Source organism: Carcharodon carcharias, chromosome 7 (assembly GCF_017639515.1).
Source record: "Carcharodon carcharias isolate sCarCar2 chromosome 7, sCarCar2.pri, whole genome shotgun sequence".
Lineage (NCBI taxonomy): Eukaryota > Metazoa > Chordata > Chondrichthyes > Lamniformes > Lamnidae > Carcharodon > Carcharodon carcharias.
In genome coordinates this window covers 21,424,396-21,450,956 of record NC_054473.1, presented here as the reverse complement: position 1 = coordinate 21,450,956, position 26,561 = coordinate 21,424,396, and the positions used below count along the sequence as shown (strand labels likewise).

Sequence of the window (26,561 nt, the reverse complement as noted above, 5' to 3'; positions counted from 1 at the left end):
GTTGCAGCTCAGTGGTCAGGAGCTTCTTGAAATCGGCCAATTCAGAAGCTAAGTTGGCCCACAGGTAATGGGGGAAAGTGAATGGGAGGTGGAATTTAAGGGAACCGACAGTGGCCCACAGAATTGCTGTAGTTCCAGGAGGAGCAGGGATGATGCATAAGCTTTATAAAAAAGCAATAAAATCTTACCTGTTCTTTGGAGGCCTCCAGTGCTTTCTTTATGAATCACTGGTTTGGTGGCTATAGATCCCAGAAAACTGAATGAAAAATGCATATTAATGACTGAAATTGGCATTGGGGTCTTAAAACAGGTGTCTAGGTGCTTGATTAGCATATTCAAGGGGCCTGGTGCCTGTCTTGGGCAGGTGCCCTGGGTATTTGGAAGTTGCTGGCAGCCATTTTGGCAACTGCTGCAATTGCAGGAGGATTGGGTATCGAAAATCCTACCTGGATTTTCAACTATTCAACTATTTTTTGCTGAGAAATTGGGCAGGTCAGGGACTGATTTCTGCTGTATTCATATATCATTTAAGGGAGTTCTTAGCTGTAAAGGTAGACTGCAGTGGTGATAGGTTCTTAATAGAATCACTATAGCATTACTAGTCACATACACAGGCCAAGGAGTAGACCATTAAGACCATCAACCCTATTCTGCCACAAGAAACAGAAAATGTTGGAAAAACTCAGCAGGTCTGACAACATCTGTGGAGAGAGAAACAGAGTTGACGTTTCGAGTCCGTATGACCCTTCTTCAGAGCAGAGCCTGTTCTGCCATCCTGTTAGATCTGGCTGATCTGTAGCTGATTGTAAGATCATTGCCAGGATTTTCTCCTCGGCGATTTGGGGGCGGGGCCCGGTCACCGAGGGAAAAATGACACGGGATGATGTTAGGAGGAATCCCTGATGTCATCCTGGGCCATCTAAATTTTTAAGAAGGCGGGCAGACAGCGAAATCAGCTGTCCGCCCGCCGACCTGTCAATGGCCTCAATTGAGGCCATTGACAGGCTAGTTAAAGTACTTAAAGACCTGCCCCGCCAACCTTAAGGTTGGAGGGCAGGCCAGGAGCCCCAGCGGGTTTCTGATTATTCATGAGACTTCACTCACTGGCGGGATGAAGTTTCATGTCCATTTTGTACGAAAATAATAAAATTTATGTGTTCTTTATTAACATGTCCCATCTCGTGTGACATTGTCATATGAGGGGGACATGTTAATCATTTTTTAATGTTTCTATTTTTAAAGTTTTTTCCATTGTTACTATTCTCCCTGAGACAGGACTTTGCCTCAGGGAGCAGTGCGCACATGCGTGAAAGAGCGCACTTTGAAAGCTGGGGAATCCCTCCCCCCAGCAGAGGAAGTGCATAGCGCTTCCCACTGGGGGTGCCGCTGGGCGGGCCAATTAAGGCCCGCCCACTTAAAATGGCAGCAGGCCCTGTTTCAGTGGCGGGGGTCAGCTGCCCGCCCGCCGCCAAGGTAAAAATTCTGCCCCATAAGAAATTGGAGCAGGATTAGGCCATTCAGCCCATTGAGTCTGCCCTGCCATTCAATAAGATCACGGCTGATCTGATTGTGGCCTTAACTTCACTTTGCTGCCTGTCCCTCGTGACCCTTGACTCCCTTGCAGATTAAAAATCTATCTGACTCAGCCTTGAATATATTCAGTGACCCAACCTTCACTGTTCTTTGTGGAAAAGATTAACAACCCTCTAAAAGAAGAGATCCCTCCTCATCTCTGTCTGAAATGGGAGACCCCTTGTTTTAAACTGTGCCCCCTAGTTCTAGATTCCCCATGAGTGAAAACATCTTCCCAGCATCTATCCTGTCAAGCCCCTTCAGAATCTTATATGTTTCGAAAAGGTCACCTCTCATGAAGAGACCGAGTGTATTGTACAAAAACAGTAGGAAAGAAAATGGGTGTAGGCTCAATCTTTTCTCATAAGACAATCCCTTTGTCCCAGTGAACCTTTTCTGAATTGCTTCCAATGCAAGTGTATACCTCCTTAAGTAAGGATACCCGAACTGTACACTGTACTCTTGGTGCGGTCTCAGCAATGCCCTGTACAGTTGTAGTGAGACTTCTCTACTTTTATACATCATTGCTTTTGCAATAAATGCCAACATTCCATTTGTCTTCCTAATTATTTGCTGTATCTGCATGCTAACCTTTTGTGATTCATGTACAAGGACACCCAGATCTCTCTCTACTGCAGCATTCTGCAGCCTTTCTATATTTAAATGATATTCTTATTTTCTATTTTTCTTGCTGAAGTGGACAACCTCACATTTCCCTACATTATACTCAAGGACAACCTCACATTTCCTCAAATTTCCTGACAAATTTTTGCCCACTCATTTATCCGCTCTGTATCCCTTTGCAGACTCTTTGTGTCCTCTCCACACTGTGGTTAATGCTGATCTGTGGGTGTGGGAAGGTACTTGTGATAATTAAAGAAAGGATTGAAAGTTGAGACTAATTTGTTGGTAGGTAGCTAATTAGTTGAGGTGCCTGTGGGTTCTCTGTGTGTGCCTGATTATCAGAAATCCAATTAAGAGTTTAAGAACCATCAAAAGAACATCCCAGTAAAAAGTAATAATTGTTTGGCAACAGCTCTAGCAAAATTTGTAGATTGTGTGATATAATTTCCACATTGCATCATAGAAAAGTAAAACTGCTTTCGGTGGCTTCATGCTCCAAGATAGCTAAGGGGCAATTAGATGCCCCCTTCTATCTTGATGCAAAGCCCATTAGAGTGTGAATTAACATATTTGTGTCACTAAAAAAGAAGGAAAGCACATGTATTGATGTAGCACCTTCCAGGCATCTGAAAGCGTTTCACGGCCAATTAAGTGTTGTAATACAGCCAATTTGTGTATAGAAATAACCTACAAGTGGCAGTGAAATGAATGACCACATAGCCTGTTTTATTGATGTTAGCTGAGGGATAAATGTTGGAGGGGACCCAAGGAAAATTACCCTGTTGTTCTTTAAAAATAGTACCATTGGGATCTTTTACGTTCATCAGACAGTGAATTTGGGGGCAGTTTAATGACTAAGTCATAACTACCTCCTAAATCTGCCACTGCCACTGACTGGTCAGACTGGTTGTCCGACTTCCAGCCATGAATGGATTACTATTTATCAGACATAACATTGAAGAGAAAAACCATGTCTTTGCTTCCTGTCACAAACTCTGTTCCCTAGTGACCAATTCCAAGCTCTTCCCCAGCTGACTACATTACTGTGAAGTTCCTTGGGATCTTTTCCTACATTGCAGATGCCATAGAATTGCGAGTTGTTCTGAACATTGCCTTCAATTCACACCTACAACGCCTGCCCAGTGTGAAACCACATTTTATCATAGAATTATACAACATAGCAGGAGGCCATTCAGACTATTGTGCCTTTGCTGGCTCCTTGGTAGAGTAGTCTAATTAGTACCACTTCTCATAGCCCTTTAAACATTTTGCCTTCAAGTATTTATCCAATTCTCTTTTCAATGAAACTATTGAATCTGCTGCCATTGTCCTATAAGGCAGAGCATTTTAGAAGTCCTGGAGTAAACTATTGGAGTTTCTGTATACTTCTAATCTTATTTTTCTGTGTTAGCAGAAGGTGGAATACTGAAGCTTGATTTCTTCCAAAATTAAATGTCAGTTTCCTCCATATCATCCTGTAGTATACAAAGGCCTCTTTGTTGCTAAATTCAATGCAAATTGGAAATAGTGATGTGACTCAGCCTTCGATCTGCACTCTGCAGATATATCAAAATGAGGAACATTTCAATTCAAGTGAAGCAGTATACCAATCATTGTAACACCATGATTCATGGAACACCTGCAATTGTAACAAGTTAAACAACATGACGCACCCCTCATGAGCACGATGGCCTGGATGTTAACTCAGACACGGGATTTGGGGAAGAGGAACTACTTTGAGGTCGGGAAACCCAGAAGAGCGGGTTTCCCTCAGGCCCTGTTCCACCTACTAGCAGGACCTGAATAGCATTTGATGCCTCCGCTTCCTGGCTGCAGTCAGTCAGGGTGGCTGTCTGGCGGGTGAGACTTGGAAGTCAGGGAGAGGAGGGAGGGGCCTGAGATCCCGGGGAGATTGGAAGGATTGGTGTTGGGGGGGAGATTGGAAATATGGGGGTGTGGGTGGATGTCACAGATAAACTGATCCACCAGATAAGTGGAAATGCACCTACCTCCTGAATCCAAAAGTCCTCACCACTCTTGAGCCATGGGCTTCCCCAGCCCAGGAAACATTGCAGTCTGGATTGAATTTAAGACTGCATTTCCTACCAACACCGTGCATGCTCCAAGCATGCACAGTTTGAGCATGTTGCTCCGTGATGTCATTTGGAACGCCGGTAATGAGCAGCAGCCAGGACCAATGGTGGCAATGCTGAAATCATCAGAGCTGGGCGGCGGTGTCCCTTTAATGGGCACTCGGAAAGAAATGTGAAACTATATTTACTTGTACTAATCCACTGTGGGTTTCTTAAATTATACCTTACATAAAGAAAGACACAGATTTAAGGCTAGACACTGCGCTGTCTCATGCTGGAATGAATCACAGCGGCTTGTAACCAGAATTCAAATAGCTAGCTAGCTTGAAAAAAGTGCTTTTTACAAGGAATAATTGCAGAGTTGCCTGTAGAACAAGGAGTGATAGTAAATTGTTGGGTTTCTGTGTGAAAACTGTACTCTCTCTGCCATCCATAAAACCTGGAGGAAGCATATGGTGGCATGTTCTCGATCACAATTCCCATTACATAAACAAGCATTGACAGGGGATTCCCTGAGGGAAACCCTGAGGTTTGCCCAGGGAGAGGAGGGAGGGGATGGGGGTGAGGAGGAGCAGATAGGGGCTCTCATAATACTGTCCAACACTCCCAATGAAGCCCCGTGCCTAGTGACACACTCAAATGGAACCGCTGAATTTTGAAATTTGCACATGTGCGATTCTCCTGACGTTGCTATGCTGTGCAGCCCTGTGCATGCGCAGACTGCTATTGGCTGTCTGGGCACAGCAGAATGATGTTAGCAGATTTCTCTGCATGTGATGACCAGTGTGCATGCACAGACCACCATTTTGCCTTGGCAGGAGACACAGTATAAATTTAAAACAGTGCTTAAATATGAGGCACACAGCTTCATTATAATATTGAAATGGTTGTCCTGCTTCCTGGGAGCAGTTTGGTTAATTGTTTCTAATCCCACCTCCACGAAAACTGGGAGTGAGAGAGGTTGGATGCAGGTTGGGCCCAGAGTTTAGATTTTTAAACATTTTCACATGCCATCTGATTCAAATCTACCAATTTTGTGGGGGTTAAAGTTTCCCTTATTGATAGATGGTATAACCCCACTCTCTAAACAGTGATTAGCGATATGGTTAATTGTAAGACAATGATTACCGTACACCCTTCACTGTGACTCAGTGATACTGTATATTCATTGTAACAATAATTAAACCTATCATTATAACACAATGATGACTGTAGACCCACCATTGTAACACAATGATTACTGTGCACCCATCATTGTGCCAGAGTGATTACTTTAGTCATTGTAACAATAATTACACCCATCATTGTAACACAACAATTACAGTACACCCATCATTGTAACACTGTAATTACTGTGCACCCTTCACTGTGACGCAGTGATATTGTATACTCATTGTAACAATAATTAGACCTTTCATTGTAACACAATGATTACTGTGCACCCATCATTGTGCCAGAGTGATTACTTTAGTCATTGTAACAATAATTACACCCATCATTGTAACACAACAATTACAGTACACCCATCATTGTAACACTGTAATTACTGTGCACCCTTCACTGTGACGCAGTGATATTGTATACTCATTGTAACAATAATTAGACCTTTCATTGTAACACAATGATTACTGTACACCCATCATTGTAACACAATTTTCACCCTACACTATGACACAATGATTACTGCATACTCATTGTAACAATAATTACATCCATTATTGTAACTTTGCACCCATCAGTGTGACACAGTGATTACTGTATACCAATCATTGTAACAGAATGATCACTGTACACCTTTCATTGTAATAGCGCTTATTGTATGCCCTTCACTGTAGCAGAAAGGTTACTGTGCACCCTTCATGGTAACACAGTGATTACTGTACACCCATCATCGTACTAGTAATACATGGCACATCCCTCAAGGTAAAGCAGTGAGAGGTGTGTCACAGTGATCACAATGTTAGTACAAAGAAGCATCCCTTTACAGCATGTTCTACAATATGGGATTTAAAGATACTTTACCTCACACACCAACTCAGTCTGGATAACTTAGTAAGACATTCTGTAAAAGTATAGGATTTGTAGAGTCAAAATTACTGTCAGTGATGTTACTGTATGAATGCATAGTGCACTCATACTAAACTCCTCTTGCTGCTAGTTTAATAGAGGCATTAATATATCTCTTAAAATAATACCGATATGAGCATGTAAGTTATTTGTAGGATAGCTGACAATAATTTGTACCTGTTATATTTTTGAAGATATTCAGAATATGGTTTGTTTTAAAAAATACAAGTCACAGAATTTGCTGCCTTCATAAAGCATGTTAAAGGATATGTCAGCTTGACATTTTGGAAAATATATTAACAATAGAATACTCTGGGCTGCAATTTCATGCCTCGTTAAACAGCACTTAACTGGTGAGGTTAAGTGATCAGGAAAATCCCAAGTGTTTAGTTCCTTGTTTTATTGTAATGATTTTTTTTTGTAAGATGTGGCACCAGTAGCTCACATCTGTGGTGAACGTCACCACTGAGTTTATCTTGTTCTGAATTATCTTCCTGAATCTGGATTTTTGATGAGGAGCCAAAACCTAGTAATTGTTTCATTGCAGTTGATCCAGTGGGTTCACTCTGCCAGTAAAGAGCAATAAGAGAATAATTTATTCAACACACATCAGAGCTGACCTTTCTTGATTAATTCGTGTGTACACTTTTAAATATTTAAGCCTTTAACAAACAATTCAATTTGATTTCTCTGGGGAAAGTGCATTGAAATAGTGACCTTTTCTGCAACTTTCTTATACTTGTATCACTGCAGTGCCACTAGAATAGATAACGTGATGCTGGCAGTCGGGACTCGGAAAGGACCCAATCTCTCACTGCACAGGGATGAAAGATTATTTTCTGCCCCTCACACAGAATATTGGAGGTGAATTTTCACCCTCAATGCCTGACCGATAATTTGGCTGAATGGATTGCTCAGCCACTGTAGAACCTACTCCATTATCATTCCATTGATTTCAATGGAATGGTAATACAATGGGTTCTACAACAAAGAAAAGCTTACAGTTATATAGCATCTTTCTAGACCTCAAGGTGTCCCAAAGTGCTTTACAGTCAATGAAATGCTTTTGAAGTATGGTCACTTTTGTATTAAATGTGGCAGCTAATTTGTGCACAACAAGCTCCCCCAAGGAACAATGAGAATGTGACCAGATTATCTGTTTTAGTGATGGTGGTTGAGAGATAAATATTGGCTAGGACACTTGGGAGAACTCCCTGCTCTTCTTTGAAAAGCGCTGAGTGATAATTTGCATCCACCTGAGAGGGCAGACGGAGTCTCGGTTTAACAGCTTACCTGAAAGATGACATCTCCAACAGCGCCCTCAGTGATGTGTCAGCCTGGCTCATGTGCCCAAGTCTTTGGCGTGGAACTTGAAAACCTGTATACTCCTAACTCAAGCGAGAGTGTTACATGCTGAATGACGAGCGATGGGCACTCAACTCTGCCAGGATAGTATTCAGGCAGTGGAGGGGAAATTTTATCGGATTGTCCTTGGATCATTTGCCTCCTTTTGAGTGCAAGATGTTTTTAACTGGAAGTGCCAATGCCAGCAGTACCTGTGTTTGAATATACTCCTCTACTCCCCCGCTGTAGGAACTACAAAAGAAAAATTTTGCATTTTCCAAAGTGGCAATACAGGCAAGTGTGCAGTGACCATTTTGCATACAGCAAAATTCCAAAGACAGCAATTGTTTAAATGATCAGAAACTGTTTTGGGAACAGGGAGTTGGCACTGCCATTGGGAACAGAGGATAGGCACTGCCATTGGGTGAGGTAGGGACAGGTCTGTGTCTCGGTCTCAGTGCAAATAACTGCAGCTCAAACCAAAGCAGAGGTGCAGAGACAAGCATAGCTAACATGGCTGAAATGTCAAGTGCCACCTAGAAAAAATGACTAAAAAGGATTATCAGATATCCACCATATTACCATAGATCGTTGGGTAGAGATGGTGACTTGCTTTGCCCTGTGGAGATGGTAGAATAGCAGAAGATGCTACGGTCACGATACATTAGGAGGTCTGTTTGTATTACTTAGGATACTATTGAATCATACACTAATCTCAATATACCGTAGAAGTGTTGACCTGTGTTAGACAAGAATGTTTCACATTCTTTTTGAATAAAAATGTCCACTATACTTGAGATATGGCTCCGCTTGATTCACAATGGGATGCAGAACATTTACCAGTTGTTTCTTGACACATTTCATACTTTTTTACTCTACCATCATGAATTTTTCATCTGAATCAGGAGCCTGGCATTGTAACTCTTAGTACATTTTGTGCTGTTCAGGGTGTAGAATGAAACATAGAAGAACAGGAGTAGGCTATGCAAACCCTGGAGCTTGTTCACTATTCGGTAGTGACCATAGCTTTTCTTTTATTCTTTCACAAGATGTTCGCATTGCTGGCTAGGCCAGTATTTATTGCCAGTCCCTAATTGCCCTTGAGAAGGTGGTGATGAGCTGTCTTCTTAAACTGTTGCCGTCCATGTGATGGGGAAACAATGCTCACACTCACAATGCTGTTAAAGAAGGAGTTCCATGATTTGGACCCAAGACAGGATGGTGTATGGCTTGGAGGGGAATTTCCACGTGGTAGTGTTCCCATGCATTTGCTGCTCTTGTCCTTCGAGGTGGTAGAGGTTGCGGGTTTAGAAGGTGCTGTCAAAGGACCCTTGGTGAATTGCTGCAGTAAACCTTGTAGATGGTACACACTGCTGCCACAGTGCATTGGTGGCGGGAGCAGTGAATGTTTAAGGTGCTGGATGGGGTGCCAATTAAGCAGGCTACTTTATCCTGGATGGTGTCAAGCTTGTTGAGTGTTTTTGGATCTGCACTAATCCAGGCAAGTGGAAAGTATTCCATCACATTCCTGAATTGTGCTTTGTAGATCATGGATAGGCTTTGGAGAGTCAGGAGGTGAGTTACTCGCCACAGGATTCCTAGCCTCTGACCTGCTCTTGTAGCCACAGTACTTATCTGGCTGGTCCAGTCCAGTTTCTGGTTAATGGTAACTCGCAGGATGCTTGCCTTCCTACTCTTGTATTCAATTCCCCTTGCAATAAACTATAACGTTCTGTTAGCTTTGCTAATTACTTGCTACATCTGCATACTAAACTTTGTGATTCATGCACTAGGACACCCAGAGCTCGGCAGTCTCTCACATTTTAGATAATATGCGTCTTTTTTATTCGTCAAAATGGACAACTCACATTTTCCTACATTATACTTCATTTGCCAGATCTTTGCCCACTCACCTAACATATCTATATCCTTTTGTAGCCTCCCTACATCCTCTTCACAACTTACTTTCCTACCTACCTTTGTGTCATCAGCAAATTTAGCAACCATTACATTGGTTCCTTCTTCCAAATCATTTTTGTTTATTCATTCATGGGATGTGGGCTTCGCTGGCTGGGCCAACAATTATTGCCCATCCCTAATTGCCCTTGAGAAGGTAGTGGTGAGTTGACTTCTTGAACCGCTGCAGTCCATGTGGTGTAGATACACCCACAGTGCTGTTAGGAAGGGAGTTCCAGGACTTTGACCCAGTGACGGTGAAGGAACGGTGATATATTTCCAAGTCAGGATGGTGAGTGACTTGGAGGGGGATTTCCAGGTGCTTGGGTTTCCATCTATCCGTTGCCCTTGTCCTTCTAGATGGTAGTGGTTGAGGGTTTGGAAGGTGCTGCCGTAGAAGCCTTTGTGAATCCCTACAGTGCTCCTTGTAGATGGTAGACACTGATACTGCTGTGCATCGGTGGTGCAGGGAGTGAATGTTTGTGGATGAGGTGCCAATCAAATGGGCTGCTTTGTTTTGGACAGTGTCAAGCTTCGTGAGTATTGTGGGGGCTGCACTCACCCAGGCAAGTGGGGAGTATTCCATACACACCTGACCTGTACCTTGTAGATGGCGGACTGGCTTTGGGGAGTCAGGAGGTGGGTTACCCATTGCACAATTCCTAGTCTCTGATGTTCTCTTGTAGCCACAGTATTTATATGGCTAGTCCAGCTCAGTTTCTGGTCAATGGTAACCCCCAGGATGTTGATAGGGGGGGATTCAGTGATGGTCATGCCATTGAACATCAGGGCACGATTGTTGGATTGTCTCTTGTTGGAGATTGTCATTACCTGACACTTATGTGGTGTGAATGTTTCTTGCCACTTGTCAGCCCAAGCCTGGATATTGTCCAGGTCTTGCTACATTTGGAAATGAACTGCTTCAGTATTTGAAGAGTTGCAAATGGTGCAAATACCCCCACTTCTGACCTTATGATGGAAGGAAGGTCATTGATTAAGCAGGTGAAGATGGTTGGGCTGAGGACACTACCCAGAGGAACTCCTGCGGTGATGCCCTGGAGCTAAGAAAATTGACCTCCAACATCTACAAACATCTTCCTTTGTGCTGTGCATGATTCCAACCAGCGGAGAGTTTTCTCCCTGATTCCCATTGGCTCCACTTTTGCTAAGGCTCCTTGATGCCACACTCGGTCAAATGCTGCCTTGATGTCAAGGGCCATCACTCTCACCTCACCTTGGGAGTTCAGCTCTTTTGTCTATGTTTGAACCAAGGCTGTAATGAGGTCAGGAGCTGAGTGACCCTCGCGGAACCCAAACTGGGCGTCAATGAGCAGGTTATTACCAAGCAAGTGCCACCTGATAGCACTATTGATGACCCCTTCCATTACTTTACTGACGATGGAGAGTAGACTGTTGGGCCGGTAATTGGCCGGGTTGGATTTGTCCTGCTTTCCACATAGCTGGGTCAATGCCAGTGTTGTAGCAGTACTGGAACAGCTTGACTAGGGATGCAGCAAGTCTTGGAGCACAAGTCTTCGGTACTATTGCTGGAATATTGTCAGGGCCAATAGCCTTTGCAGTATCCAGTGCCTTCAGCCATTGCTTGATAACATGTGGAGTAAATTGAATTGGCTGAAGACTGGCATCTGTGACGCTGTGGACCTCCAGAGGAGGCCGAGTTGGATCATCCACTTGGCACTTCTGGCTGAAGATTGTAGCAAATACATCAGCCTTATCTTCTGCTGATGTGCTGGGTTGCTCCATCACTGATGATGGAGATATTTGTGGAGCCTCCTCCTCCAGTGAGCTGTTTAATTGTCCACCATCATTCATGGCTGAGTGTGGCCGAACTGCAGAGCTTAGATCTGATCTGTTGGTTGTGGGATAGCTTAGCTCTGTCTATCACTTGCTGCTTATGCTGTTTGGCACGCTGTTATAGCTTCACCAGGTTGACACCTCGTGCTGCTCCTGACATGCCCTTCTGCACTCTCCATTGAACCAGGATTGATCCTCTGGCTTGATGATAATAGTTGGATGGGGGATATGCCGGGCTGTGAGGCTACAGAAGATGTTTGAGTACAATTCTGCTGCTACTAACGGTCCACAGCACCTCATGAATGCCCAGTCTTGACTTGCTAGATCTGTTCGCAATCTATCCCATTTAGCATGGTGGTAGTGCCGCACAATACGATGGAGAGTTTTCTCAATGTGAAGTCGGGACTTTGTCTCCACAATGGCTGGGTGATGGTCACTCCTACTAATGATGGTTACTCCTACTGATGATGGTTACTCCTACTGATACTGTCATGGACAGATGCATCTGTGGCAGGCTGGTTGCTGAGGGTGAGGTCAAGTATGTTTTTCCCTTTTGTTGGTTCCTTCACCGCCAGCTGCCGACCCAGTCTACCAGCTATGTCATTTAGGACTCGGCCGGTTCGGTCAGTAGTGGTGCTACTGAGCCACTGTTGGTGATGGACATTGAAGTCCCCCACCCAGAGTACATTCTGCACCATTGCCACCCTCAGTGCTTCCTCCAAGTGGTATTCAATATGGAGGAGCACTGATGCATCAGCTGAGGGAGGGCAGTACGTGGTAATCAGCAGGAGCTTTCTTTGTGCATGTTTGACCTGATGCCATGAGACTTCATGGGGTCTGGTGTCAATGTTGGGGACTCCCAGGGCAACTCCCTCCCAACTGTATAACACTGTGCTTTGAATTCAATAAAAATATGGAATTAAAAGTCTGATGATGACCATGGAACCATTGCTGATTGTGGTAAAAACCCATGAAGTTCACTAATATCCACCGTCTGGTGGGACAGGACATACCCAGCGATGGTGACGGTGGTGTCTGGGACATATGAGTATGTGAGGATGATTATGTCAGGCTGTTGCTTGACTAGTCTGTGAGACAGCTCTCCCAATTTTGGCACTAGCCCCCAGATGTTAATAAGGAGCTCTTTGCAAGGTCGACAGAGCTGAGATTGCCATTGTCGTTTCCGATGCCTCGGTCATTGCTAGTTGGTCCGTCCAGTTTCATTCCTTTTTTGTGATTTTGTAGCGGTTTGTTACAACTGAGTGGTTTACTCAGCCATTTCATTCAGAGGGCATTTAAGAGTCAACCACATTGCTGTAGGTCTGGAGTCAAGTATCGTCCAGACCAGGTAAGGATGACAGATTTCCTTCTCTAATGGATATTAGTGAACTTCATGGGTTTTTACCACAATCAGCAATGGTTCCATGGTCATCATCAGACTTTTAATTCCATATTTTTATTGAATTCAAATTCCACCATCTGCCCTGGCTGGATTCAAACCCGGGTCCCCAAAGCACTACCCTGGGTCTCTGGATCACTAGTCCAATTATGTAAATCATGAAGAATTGAGGCCACAGCAGTGATCCCAGTGACACACCACTCATTGCATCCTGCCAACCAGAAAATGAGCAATTTATGCCTACTCTGTTTCCTGTTAGCTAGCCAATCTTCTCTCCATGCCAATACGTTACCCCCTGCACAATGAGCTTTTATTTTCCTCAATAACCTTTGATGAGGTACCTTATCAAATGCCTTCTGGAAATCTAAGTAGAACACTTCTATCGGTTTCCCTTTATCCACAGCACCTGTTACTTCTCCAAAGAATCCCAATAAATTGGTTAAATATGATTTCCCCACAAAGCCATGTTGTCTCTATCTGATTCCCTTGAATTTATCAAAGTGCCCTGTTATAAGGTCTTTAACTATAGCTTCTAAACATCTTCACTTTGAGAGATGTTAAGTTAACTGGCCTACAGTTTCCTGCTTTCTGTCTCTCTCCCTTTTTGAATAAAGGAGTTACATTAGCTATTTTCCAATCTAATGGAACCTCCCCAAATCTAGGGAATTTTCAAAATGGGCATGTGGACAGTGACTGCTTCAGTATCTGAGGAATCACCAGTCGTATTGATCAATGTGCAATCATTGGCAAATGGCCCCACTTCTGATAAAAGCAAAATACTGCGGATGCTGGAAATCTGAAACAAAAACAAAAATAGCTGGAAAAACTCAGCAGGCCTGACAGCATCTGCGGAGAGGAACACAGTTAACGTTTCAAGTCCGTATGACTCTTCATCAGAACTAAAGAAATATAGAAATGTGGTGAAATATAAACTGGTCGAGGGGTGTGGGACAGGTAGAGCTGGATAGAGGGCCAGTGATAGGTGGAGGCAAAGAAGAGATTACCAAAGATGTCGTAGACAAAAGGGCAAAGGGGTGTTGATGGTGGTGATATTATCTAAGGAATGTGCTAATGGTGAAAGCAAGTTTTAGTAAACACCTTGTCAAGCACCAGGAGAGAAATGGAAAGCAGTGAAGGTGAACTGGGCAAAAGAGACAAGCGAAAATCCTGTCAGAGAGAAGAACAGTACTTCTCCAAGGTAGGCATTCCTGGAAGAGAATTGATAGTCAATTAAACACTAAGTTAAAAGCAAAATACTGTGGATGCTGGAAACCTGAAACAAAAACAAAAATAGCTGGCCCCACTTCTGACCTTATGATGGAGGGAAGCTGATCTGTATCTTAACTTCATGCATCCGCTTTGGCTCCATATTTCTTAATACTCTTGATTAGCAAAAACCTATCAATCCCATATTTCAAATGATTGATTGTGCTGCCTGGTTTGGTGTTAGAGGCAGAAACCCTCAACTTTTTTAAAAGTTACCTGGATCAGCACCTGAAGTGCTGTAACCTGCAAGGCTATGGACCAGGTGCTGGAAGGTGGGAATAGAATTGGGTGGCTTTTAAAAAAAAAAATCTTTTTGGGCCAGTGCAGACATGATGGGCTGAATGGCCTCTTTCTGTGCCATAAGTTTTCTATGGTTCTGTGGTTTCCACTGCAACATTGAGATGTTGGATGGCTCCTGGCTTCAGTGGAAGCTGAGACAGTGGGCAGCAAAAGCTGGTTCCGCAAGAGCTTCCATGGAGTTGGCCACCACTTCCACACTGGAAAGAATGGGTTCGAAGCTTTGCATGATGCCTTGTGCAATGTTGGAGCCAGACTTCTTGAAAGTAACAACAGATTGTCTGGCAGGCCATCAGTTTCTGCCTTATCCTGTTAAAGCCGGTCTTACCAAAATCTAACATCATCGTAACTGTGTTACATTCCTCCTTTACAAATCCAACATTAAATTCAATCATATTATTATCACTGTTAGAGGATGTTTCCAATGTTATTAACGGAATCTGACTCATTACGAAATGTATTATGGCCTGTACACTGGTTGGTTCTAGAACATATTGCTCCAGAAAATTATCTTGAATGCATTCAAGAAATGTGTCACTTTCCTGACTTGTGCTACTCTGGTGCTCCCAATCTGAAAATTAAAGTCCCCCATTAAAATAACTGCTTTTTCTAAAAACTTCTCTAATCTCTGAATTACTGCACTCTGTCCCTTCATTATTACTCTCAGGTGGGATGTAGACAACTTCCATTAGTTTTAAATCCTCGCTTATCCCTCAATTCTAACTAGAGTGCCTCTACTGATTGCTCTCTCTTACTTATATCCACTCTTACTAACATTGTAATAGTGTCTTTACCAGGGGGCATGTGCGGGAGCGGGTGCGGGTGCGGGCGGGCGGGTTCCCGATCGGCGCCCCTGATCGGGGGCGCATCGCCATTTTACATGGGCGGCCAATTAAGGCCCACCCAATGTGACGTCCACTCAGAAGTGCTGTGCGGGTGGTGGGGGGATTCCTTGAGCTGGGGGTGCACTCTTTCGTGCGTATGCACACAGATCTCCCTGAGGCCAAGTGCCGCCTCAGGAAGATCGGTGGAAGTCTTCAAAATTTTGTGGTAGGGTGGAAAAAATATTCCTGACATGTCCCCTCATGTGACACTATCAAATGAGCTGGGACATGTCATTTTTTTATATTTAAACATTTTGTGCACGTTTTAAATCCCTCATGAAACATCATCCCACCCATGGGTGAGGTTTGATGTTTTTTCTGAAAGCCACCTGGGCTCTTCGCCTGTCTGCCAACCTTAAGGTTGGACGGGCAGTCCATTAATTGGTTTAATGACTTTTTTAAAGGGCTTAAGTGGCTGTTGATTGTTCGGTGCGTGTGCATCCGAGTTAGCTGCGCGCCCGACGAACTGAAAATCTAAATGATGCTGGGTGATGCACACACGACATATCCCCGCATTATTTTATGTGTTGGCGAGCAGGGGCCCCACCACCACCCCCCCCCGGCCCGCTTGCCAACCGGAAGTTGCAGCCCTATGTTGCTATACAGAAACAGTCCATTCGGCAATTATGTTTTTGGGCAGAATTGTACAATCCCCTTTTTTAAAATGCATTCATGGGATGTGGGCTTTGTTGGCTGTGGGCCAGCATTTATTGCCCACCCTTAGTTGCCCTTGAGAAGTCAGTGGTGAGCTGCCTTCTTGAACCGCTGCAGACCATGTGGTGTAGGTACCCTCACAGTGCTGTTAGGGAGGGGGTTCCAGGATTTTGACCCAGCAACAGTGAAGGAAAATGATATATTTCCAAGTCAGGATGGTGAGTGGCTTGGAGGGGAACTTCCAGGTGGTGATGTTCCCATCTATCTGTTGCCCTTGTCCTTCTAGATGGTAGTGGCTGTGGGTTTGGAAGATGCTGTCAAATTTCGGCAGTGCAGATGGTAAACACTGCTGCTGCTGTGTATCAGTGGTGGAGGGAATGAATGTTTGTGGATATGGGCGAGCGGGCGAGTTTACTGGTGTCAGGGTGGGGATGGTGATGGCCTGTATAATTCCCGGGTGGCCTTTTTGCCACCTTCCCACCTGCTCCCAAACTGTCCGCAACTTGACGAGGGATGGGTGAGGCCTAAGGTGGCTTGCCCACCCTCGGCCCTATTGAGGCCATTTAAGGGCCACTTTCTGCCTGGCTGCAATTGTTTTGGCTGGCAAGAGGAGGTCAAGGATCGGGGGATGCCAGACAGATGACCCAGCGCAGCCTCAGGCAGGAAATGAGGATGGAGTGCCCCAACACTAGCCCCCTTTCCAGATTGCGTGCCCCCCACCCTGCCCCCTAGGCCGCTTCCTCCCTGCCTTGCCTTTGCCACCATGACCCACAACCCCTCTCCACACCGCCGATGCTTTTGGACAAAATCTCACAGTCCCTCCCGGCAGATTCAGTATATTCAGCATAGCAGGCCCTCAAGGAATATCACGTGAAGGGAATGGGAGTAGGTAGCTGAGCGGTGAACTCCTGCAATTGAGCTCCATTGAGCAGTGCCAGTGACCTCATGTGGGTGGTCTCCCCTGGGACTCCCCTCCTGTCCCTGCTGCGAAATTCTGCACCCACCTGAACTTGGGGGGTCCAGCACTTAAACTGGTGGAACTGCAATGGATACCAATCAGATTGGCCTGTACCTTACAAGTGAGGGGCAGAAATCCTGCCTGCAGCCTGACTGCAGGGCCGCCGTGATCAGCGAAAGTCTGTCCTCTGCTGAGTCTTTGGGTGCCAGGCCAGGAAATCTGGCCATGTAAAAAATCCTGCCCTTTGTCCCCACCAAGCATTGCCAAGTCTTTCTATTATGGGTTAGTACCCCTTGAGCTAACCAAGTGTCTTAATCCAACGTCATTTACTTGCACTGTGCCGACATGACATTTACATTTCTTGGTCCATTTCTTGTGACTTACTTCAGTGAGGTTGGCAATTTTGGGCTAAAACATATATGCCATTCTGTGTTGTGCATCATGCTGGAATTTATGTAACAGTAGTTAGCAGAGAGGTGGAATTTTTATTGCATTGGTCTGAACTGGAACTAATCCCAGGTTCCAAATGTGAAAGAAGAATATGCTGGACCCACCGCTAGTGCTGTCTCGAACCATTTGTAGGAGATGCCCAGGGTGACTCAATGGGAAATGCTGTCATTGACACGCTTTGCTAGTTCTAATTTCCCTTTGTGATATGGGGAATTGCAGGCTCAAAACAGTGTGCTGTCATTCCGTTACAAACTTTATTGATTGAATAACATCATGAATCAGTGAGCTACCAATAAAGGGTTATGTTTTCTCCTGCTATGCTACTGTCAATACAGGTTTGAATTAAAAGGGGCAGAAAGGATGGGAAAAAAGCATTTAAAGCAATGAGTGGTTTAAGTACTCTTTCAAGTTTTTCATCTTCTAGAATATATCCTGATGTTTTTTAAGCCTCCTCTATTTCATAATGCCTTCTAATGACTTGTTAATAGTTCTTAACACTACAAGATCATAAGACATAGGAGCAGAAGTAGGCAATTTGGCCCATTGAGTCTGCTCTGCCATTCAGTGAAATCATGGCTGATCTGATAATCCTCAACTCCACTTTCCTGGCTTTTCCCCATAAGCCATGATTCCATTACTGATTAAAAATCTGTCTCTCTCAGCCTTGAATATAATGACCCAGCCTCCACAGCCCTCTGTGGTAAAGAATTCCACAGGTTCACTACCCACTGAGAGAAGAAATTCCTCCTTAACTGTCTTAAATAGGCAACCCCTTACTCTGAGATTATGCCCTCTGGTTCTAGGCTTTCCCACAGGGGGAAACAACCTCTCAGCATCTATCCTGTCAAGCCCCCTAAGAATCTTATATGTTTCAATAAGGCCACCTCTCATTCTCCTAAATTCCAATGAATACAGGCCCAGCCTACTCAACCTCTCCTCTTAAGAAAACCCCTCTTTACCCGGGATCAATCTTGTGAACCTTCTATGGACTACCTCCAATGCCAGTATATCTTTCCTTAGATAAGGGGACCAAAACTGTTCACTGTATTCTAGGTGTGGACTAACTAGTGCCTTGTATAGTCTTAGCAAGGCTTTACTATTTTTATACTCTGTTTCCTTTGAAATAAAGGCAAACATTCTATTTGCCTTCCCTTTTACCTGCTGAACTTGCATGTTAGCTTTTTGGGATTCATGCATCCAAATCTCTTTGTGCTGTAGCTTTCTGCAGTCTTTCTCTATGTAAATAATATTCAGCTCCTCTTCTTCCTGCCAAAATGCATTAAGTCACATTTTCCCAGATTATATTTCATCTGCCAAGTTTTTGCCCACTCACTTAGCCTGCCTATATCCCTCTGTAGACTTTGTGTCATCCTCATCACTTGCCTTCCCATCTATTTTTGTGTCATCCGCAAACTTTGTGATGGTGCATTCACTTCCCTCATCTAAGTCATTAATATATATTGTTAAAAATTGTGGCCCCAGCACAGATTCCTGTGGCTCTCCACTAGTTACAGGTTGCCATCCTGAAAATGCCCCACTTATCCCAACTTTCTGTCTTCTATTAGTTAGCCAATCCCCTCTCCATGCTAATATACTACCTTCAACACCATGGGCTATATTCATATTAAGTAGCGGTACCTTATCGAATACCTTTTGGAAATCCAAATATATTATATCTACTGGCTCCCCTTTATCTACCCTGCTTGCTACCTCCTCAAAAGAACTCTAATAAATTTGTCAGACATGATTTCTCCTTCATGAAGCCATGCTGACTCTGCTTGATTATATTATGCATTTCTAAATGCTGTGCTATTACATTCTTTATAACAGACTCTAACATTTTCCCAATGGTGGATGTTAAGCTGACTGGCCTATAGTTACCTGTTTTTTGTCTCCCTTCCCTTTTGAATAATTGTGTTACATTGGCAGTTTTCCAATCCTCTGGGACTTTTCCAGAATCTAAGGGTTCTTGGAAGATTACTACCAGTGCATCCACTATTTGTGTAGCTACTTCCTTTAATATCCAAGGATACAACCCAGGGGACTTATTGGCCATTAGCCCTATTAGTTTCTCTCGTGATAGTTATTGTATTTATTTCCTCCCCCTTGATTACTTAGTATTTTTGGAATGCTATTAGTGTCTTCTGCCGTGAAGACTAATGCAAAGTATTTATTCAACTCCTATGCCATTTCCTGGTTCCCCATAATTATTTCCCCACCCTCATTCTCTCAAGGGTCTATGTTCACTTTGGCCTCTCTTTCTTTTTATATATTTAAAGAAGCTTTTACTGTCCATTTTTATGTTACTTGCTAGCTTACCTCAAAGTTTATTTTCTCCCTCTTTATTATTTTTTGGTCATCATTTATTGGTTTTTAAAACTTTTCCAATCCTCTGGTTTATCACTAATCTTTGTCACATTGTATTTTTCTTTCAATTTGGTACTATCCTTAACTTCCTTGGTTAACCATGGTTGGTTTACCCCTTCCTAGAAACCTTTTTTCTCACTGGGATATATCTTTGTTGAGAGCCATGAACTATTTTCTTAAACGTCTGCCATTGTTCATCAACCATCTTTTCTGCTAAACTCCTTTCCCAGTCTACTCCAGCCAACTCTGCCCTCATTCCATTGTAATTACCCTTATTTAAGTTTAGCACAGATGTTTCCAACCCAATGTTCTCACTCTCAAACTGAATGCTAAATTCTACATTGTTATGGCCACTGTTGCCTATGGGATCTTTTACTCTGAGATCATTTATTAAACCTGCCTCATTACACATTTCTAGATCCAAAATAGCTTGATTCCTGGTTGGTCCCACAACATAACTGTCCCAAATACACTCTGAATTCTTGCTTGTGGCTACCTCTGCCAATTTGATTTTCCCAATCTACATGAAGATTAATATACTGCCTTTTTTACATGCCCTCATTACCTCCTGATTTATTCACTGTCCTACAGTATAGCTACTGTTAGGGGGCCTATAGACTACTCCCGCCAGTGTCTTCTTCCCCTTGTTATTTCCTACATCCACCATATGGATTCAACATCTTCTGATCCAAGATCATATCTTGCTATCTCACTTATTCCATCTCGTACTAACAAAGTTACTCCGCTACCCATTTCTTCCTACCTGACCTTTCAAAAAGTCACATACCCTGAACATTTAGTTCCCAGCTTTGATCTCCTTGTAACCATGTCTCCATAACGGCTATAAGATCATACCCATTAACCTCTATTTGTGCCATTAATTCATTTATTTTGTTCCGAATACTATGTACGTTTAAGTAAAGAGCCATAAATTTTGCCTTTTTATAATTTTTTCCCCCTTTGATCCTATTTGCTACCTTTTTTTTTATGTTTGTACTCTCTGTCCCTTCCTGTCACACTTTGGATATCAATACCTAAATAGCTGCCCTGCAACACTGCTATATCCTTTTGCTTGGTAAGCCTGCGTATCCCCTCTCCCGAATCACTCTCCCCCGATATTTAGTTTAAAGCTTGACACTGATTGAAGCATAAGTAACGATTGAAGCTTACTCCCTTAGCATGCAGTGAGTTCTCCACTGGTCCCCATTTCATCCTCATTGGACTTGGAGTTATTGGCTGGTATCACTGCTTCAAAGCTGCTAATTGGATAATCGTTGGCTGGGATTATGTAATACGCTGGGAGTGCCGAAGTGGCAAATCCTAACCATTGTATCCCTGTCATAGATAAACATACCAGTGTACTTTATATCTGCAGTATTTCACTGTATCACCGTTGGAGTTAGAGGGTAGAATTGGAGAAAAGGCTTCATACGTGCTCATGCCCAGCCATATTAACTATTCCTAGGTCATGGGTACCGACCAAGAAGCAGTTCCTCATTTACAATGAAAGCGCAGCAGAATTAGAGGATATGTTGGCTTTATAAATAAAGGTGTAGAGTGCAGAACCAAGGAAATTATGGTAAATCTTTATAAATTACTGGTGAAACCTCAGTTGGAGTATAACGTTCAATTCAGGGCACCGCACTCTAGGTCTTGAACACGGTGTGGATGAGATTTACTAGAATGCTGCCAAGGATCAGGGACTTCAGTTATGCAAAGAGACTGGAGAAGTTGGGATTGTTTCCCTTACAGCAAAGAAGGTTAAGATTTAATGGAATTGTTCAAAACAGTGAGCGATTTTGATGGGATAGATAGGGAGAAACTGTTTCCACTGGGAAGAGGATCATTAACTAGAGGAAACATTTTTTAAATAATTGTGAAAATCCAGAGGGGAGGTGAGGAAGGGGCATTGGGGAATGAAGAGAGTTTATTTTATGCAGCGAGTTGTTACGATTTGTAATGTATTACCTGAAAGGGGGTGGGAGCGAGTGGGGGAAAGTGTCGGTGGTGGAAGCAGATTCAATTAGTGAATATCAAAAGGGATTTGGATAACTATTTCGAAAGGAGAAATTTGCAGGGCTATGGGGAAAGAACAGGAGAGTGGAACCAATTAGATTGCGCTTTCATAAAGCCAATACTTTGATGGGTCAGTGGACCTCCTTTTGTGTCGTATCATTCTGTGATAGTCAGGATAGTGGGACTTAATCTACCTCTATTTGTATTAAAATGCTGAAAGCATATGTCAGTCCCAGGAACTCCCTGAAGTGGTTTCACTTCTACATCTGAGGATTTAGGAGTGTGTTCCACTCTCAATTGATGACACTAACCATTGTGAATGTTTTTATGCTTGGATACCACGATACGACTGATGGAACTGTACTTAACAATTGATACATCCCTTTGTGGAGTTGTGGGCCCACCATCTCGGGAGGAAAGTCAGAGAGAAAACAGTCTTGCTTACTTCCTAATGCTCATTTGTAAAGCCCAGGGGGCAATCACCATCCTACACTTCTATCTTTTTAGTGTGGTGCAGGGTAACCTGAAAGGAGGAAGAGCTGAAAAAAAATGAAATGCTGTACAAAATTGTAATTCACTGCATTTTCAAATCAAGGAAATCCCGGGTAACGGCATGTTTGTAGTTGCCCAGTATAGAAAAGAGATGCAGTGTGTCACTTCACAAGGGAAGTGTGTGAGCTCCACTGCATATTTCATAGCCTCCAAATTGAAGGAGACATTAACATGTTGTTGCTCCCCGCAAATATGTGGCAGTAGGTAATTTTTTTTTTGTACTTGTGTGTAGGTTGTACAGAGTGGAGATTCCTAAGATATGTATAAAAGAATGAAGTGTCATCTGATAGAAGGCACAGCATAAAACAAAATCAAATTATTCATGGCACTGGATATAGGGAGGTTCTTGCACTGATAGCCACGGCTAATTAATTTATTCAAAAAATGGGCTTACTGCTTTCATTTCTGACTATAATAGAGATAAAGAACTCAAACCATAGGTTCTTTAAAGGGACACAGTCTTCAAATAAAATATCATTTGGCAAACCATTCTTTTGTTAGCTTACAGGCCGCAATGTGACGATATCAGTTTTGTCAAAACACACATTGTGTCACTTCCACATGGCATTGCTACAAAGAAAATGACACAATAAGCTCTTCTGGTTCTTATTGTTACCCAAATAGTAACAGTTTTGTCAGAGTCCTCTGGCGCTCCTTTAAAATCTGTCATAAAGGACAATCACCAAAAACCAAAGCATTTCATACTATAGGTGTAATTTATCAGTGTCACACTACTGGAGAGGAGTCTCGCCCACTGGCAGACATGTATCGGAATTGTGAGTAAACCCTGTGCACAAATCCCTGACCAAAATTTCTGAGAGTAAAGATCCCTGCCGGCAATGCAAAGTCAAAAAATGATTAATTATGTGTAAAGAATATCATAGAATTATTGAAAAGAAATAATAAAAAGAAAGGTGAAAAAAGTTATTTAAGATACACTAGAACATTTCATCAGTGTTTCAGACAGCTTCTTCTGAAGGGGTAAACACTGTTGATGTAATCTGTTAAACTACAGGCAATCTGGTGCTGCAGAAAAAAACAGCAGGTTATACAAACTCTAAACTTTTGCCCAGATTCCGGTTGCATGTAGGCAGATATTATTAATGGATTAACAATTGCAAATAATCAATTTAATAATTGATGTCTGCCTGTAGCTCGATATAATCAAAACTTAGAAATAGGAGTACCCTTTAGCCTGCTCTGCCGTATAATGGGATCATGGCTGACTTGTATTATAACTCCATGTCCTGCCTTGGTTCCATATCCTTTTATATCCATGTCTAGCATTCCTGTTGATAAGAATTACACCATAAGCAAGTGTGTGGTGAACTCCATTTTTCGGACTTCAAGGAGTTGGCATTACGTTGTCACTTCTTCAGTTCTCTGCCTGAAGGCAGGTCTGACCCACAGGTAGGACAAGGAGGAAGGTCCCAATTCACCTCAGCCAGCATGGGGATCGATCCTTATGCTGTTGGCACCTCTTTGCTCCGCATGGCCAGCCTTCCAGCCAGCCAGTCCCCCAAGGAGTCCAAGTTGCTGTGGCACTTTTACATGCATGTTGTAGCCTGGTCTATGAATATTAATGGTAGAGACTCCAATTTTTTTCCACCACATGGCCGACCAGGAATCTCTTCCGCTCTTACCTCTTGCCATTGATGTATGTTGGAAGGAGTTACAAGTTGATACTCTATCTGTTTGGCCACATTATGAATTCACATTATGAGTGCACTTTCTTTGTCCATCAACTCCTGGAGTGGGACTTGAACCCAGAGCTTCTGGCTTAGAGATAGGGATGCTACCCACTGCACCACAAGATCTCCCTATGTTACGACTAGTGCAGTATTATTTTCTTTTTGAAGATTCATTTTTGAAAGATGTCCCGTGAATTAACCCACACTGCAGCCTAGTCAGTCCTGCCACTAGCTGTGCTTGAAGCACCTCTTTATCTCTTTGCCTAACTCTATTTAACTGAATATATTATACTATCAATATCTTCCGTTGGCCCTACATTTACACAAAGCTGTATATTGGTTTATTTTAATGACACCTGAAAGACTTTCTACTTAGGTGTTCCGATCTGTGCCATTAGCTGAAACCAGGAGGGGGTTGGATGGCAAGGGTGAGTGAAGGTGGGGCCGAGGTTGCAGTTGAAACGCAGTTTTGCAGGCTCCTGTTTGGTGGCAGTAGGGGGCCCAGTAAAATTCAGGTGATCCACATCAGGATAGCACACTGAAATAGTCCTAATGGGGGCGGTTTCTAAGCAGACTGTGTACCAGATTGGTTGCCGGCTCCATGGAGGTGGGCAGAAGGCCCCAGTTATGGGCCATTAGGTGGGGCCGTTGGCATTTTGCTTGCGGCGGAGTGACCTCCGCCACACGGGGAGGCTGCCAGTTTCATGGAGGCGGCCTCCCCCCCGGTAGCCCAGGGGTTCATTGGAGACATTGGGCCTCTGATTGGGCCGACAGTGTAGAGAGCCCACCCATGTTTCGTCAGGAGACCAGTGTCAGTAACATTGCCGAGCTGGTTCCGCTGGGGGCAAGTGTGAGCTCAAGACTCCCGTTTGGTCCCAATAATGGGATCTTGCAGCTAGCGGGCAAACTCTGCCCACAATTTCTGGTGCCAAGGATAGCTACCATGTACCCTCACCAACTATTCTCCCCTCCCAACCCCCCCCACCACCACCCCCACCACCACCAATCCAAGCAGGCCGGACCCTCTTTAACTATTCAGAAAGTGCCCCGATCTGCCGTTTTAACTGGAACCCTGAGTGAAGGAGCAGTGGCAGCCTCCCTCTCAGGCCTACTATGGATGATGGGCTAGAAGAGACCCAGCTGGATAAATTGAAAATAAATGTTCAAGTTGCCCTGTGGACTAGGAGTTGCAGGAATCCTCCACCAAACCCACAAGGAAACATTAGGCCTCCTTTAACCCGGGCTTCTCCCAGCACCACTTCCCTGGTGGAAATCACCCCCCTTAGCCCCCACTACCTGACTGACTGTCGGGGATGGTTACTGGCAACAACCTCCTATCACCCTCACTTACAAGAAATGATTCCTGATAGTTTCAGGCAGGAGTCAGGGCATCGATATGGAAATCAAGTCCAGGAGTTAAAATCCCTTCAGGCCTCGCCGCACAAGCTTGTTGTTCGCCCTGGCCCCTCCTGCTGAAGGATCCCAGCCCACACTAAAATCAGGGCTAATTGTATCTACACTAGTTAAGATGATCCATGCATCCTCCTGATGAGTCTGTGGGGATACCTGCAGCCTGTTAATTAGCACCACCAGGTACACGTATGCCCTGTAACTGGATACAGTGCATATGCAGCCTACTAATGGAGAAAACTAGGGAGTGATTGCAATCTCATCATGGATAATTTAAAGGCACCGAAACAAGGTGACAGAGCGAAGGAATTAATAATGTGGTGGTGCGAGCAACTTAAAACTGGGGCATTATGCACCTGAAAACATCTATTTGGAGACAAAAATATGAAAAATGGGACTGTACAAGCTTAACTGGGACATCTGGTCAGCTTAGTAACAATGTCAAGCCAGTTCATGCATTAAAGAATTGGCTTGGAACCTCACGTCAGCACAAGTTTGCATAGTTAAAAGATTCCTGTGATGTAGTAGCCATTTCTACCTTCTTTACATATAAGAATTGCTGAAGTAGTGGTTGTGGGTGTCGCAGAAGCCCAGTAGCAAAGGAGAGTGAGGTAATATGTCCAATATTGGATGTTCTGGTGAGCTATATGATGGATGATTCATTACTGGTAGGTAGAAATTGAGCAAGTGGGTGTATAGAATGCAAATGATAGAAAATATTGTACATGGAATGAGAATAAGAGCGCTAATGGGATCTGCCTCCTTGTTCCAGTCCTAAAATGAAGGGCATTGGTCACATTGAGGCCTCACCATAGTTCGGTCTACAATCTGACCTGAAATGTGACCTGCTCACTAGGCCATTAATTACTCAATTACAAGGCCTCGTTGTGCACTGGCCCTGGTCCTACAGAGACAAAGGGCAGAATTTTCGGATTGTCGGGTGGGCGCGGTGTGTGGGCCTGGGTACGGCCGGGAAACAGTCTGCCGCCCACCATCGGCCAGCCAGCGTGAAATGCGCGCTGAAAGGCTCAGCGCTGCTGGGATGGGGGCGGGGGGTGGGATGGGGGTGGGGGGTGGGGGGGGGGCGGTTGGGTGAAAGGCGTGCTGAAGTCTGCGCGGGTACAGGTGAGCGCGCAATGGAAGCTC

The 26,561-nt window shown here is 43.8% G+C and overlaps 1 protein-coding gene across 4 annotated transcripts in view; it reads left to right on the top strand.

The window, feature by feature from the left end:
• LOC121280146 (copine-9-like) overlaps positions 1-26,561 on the top strand; it is a 409,662-nt gene that overhangs the window by 55,419 nt on the left and 327,682 nt on the right. The window lies entirely within an intron of this gene.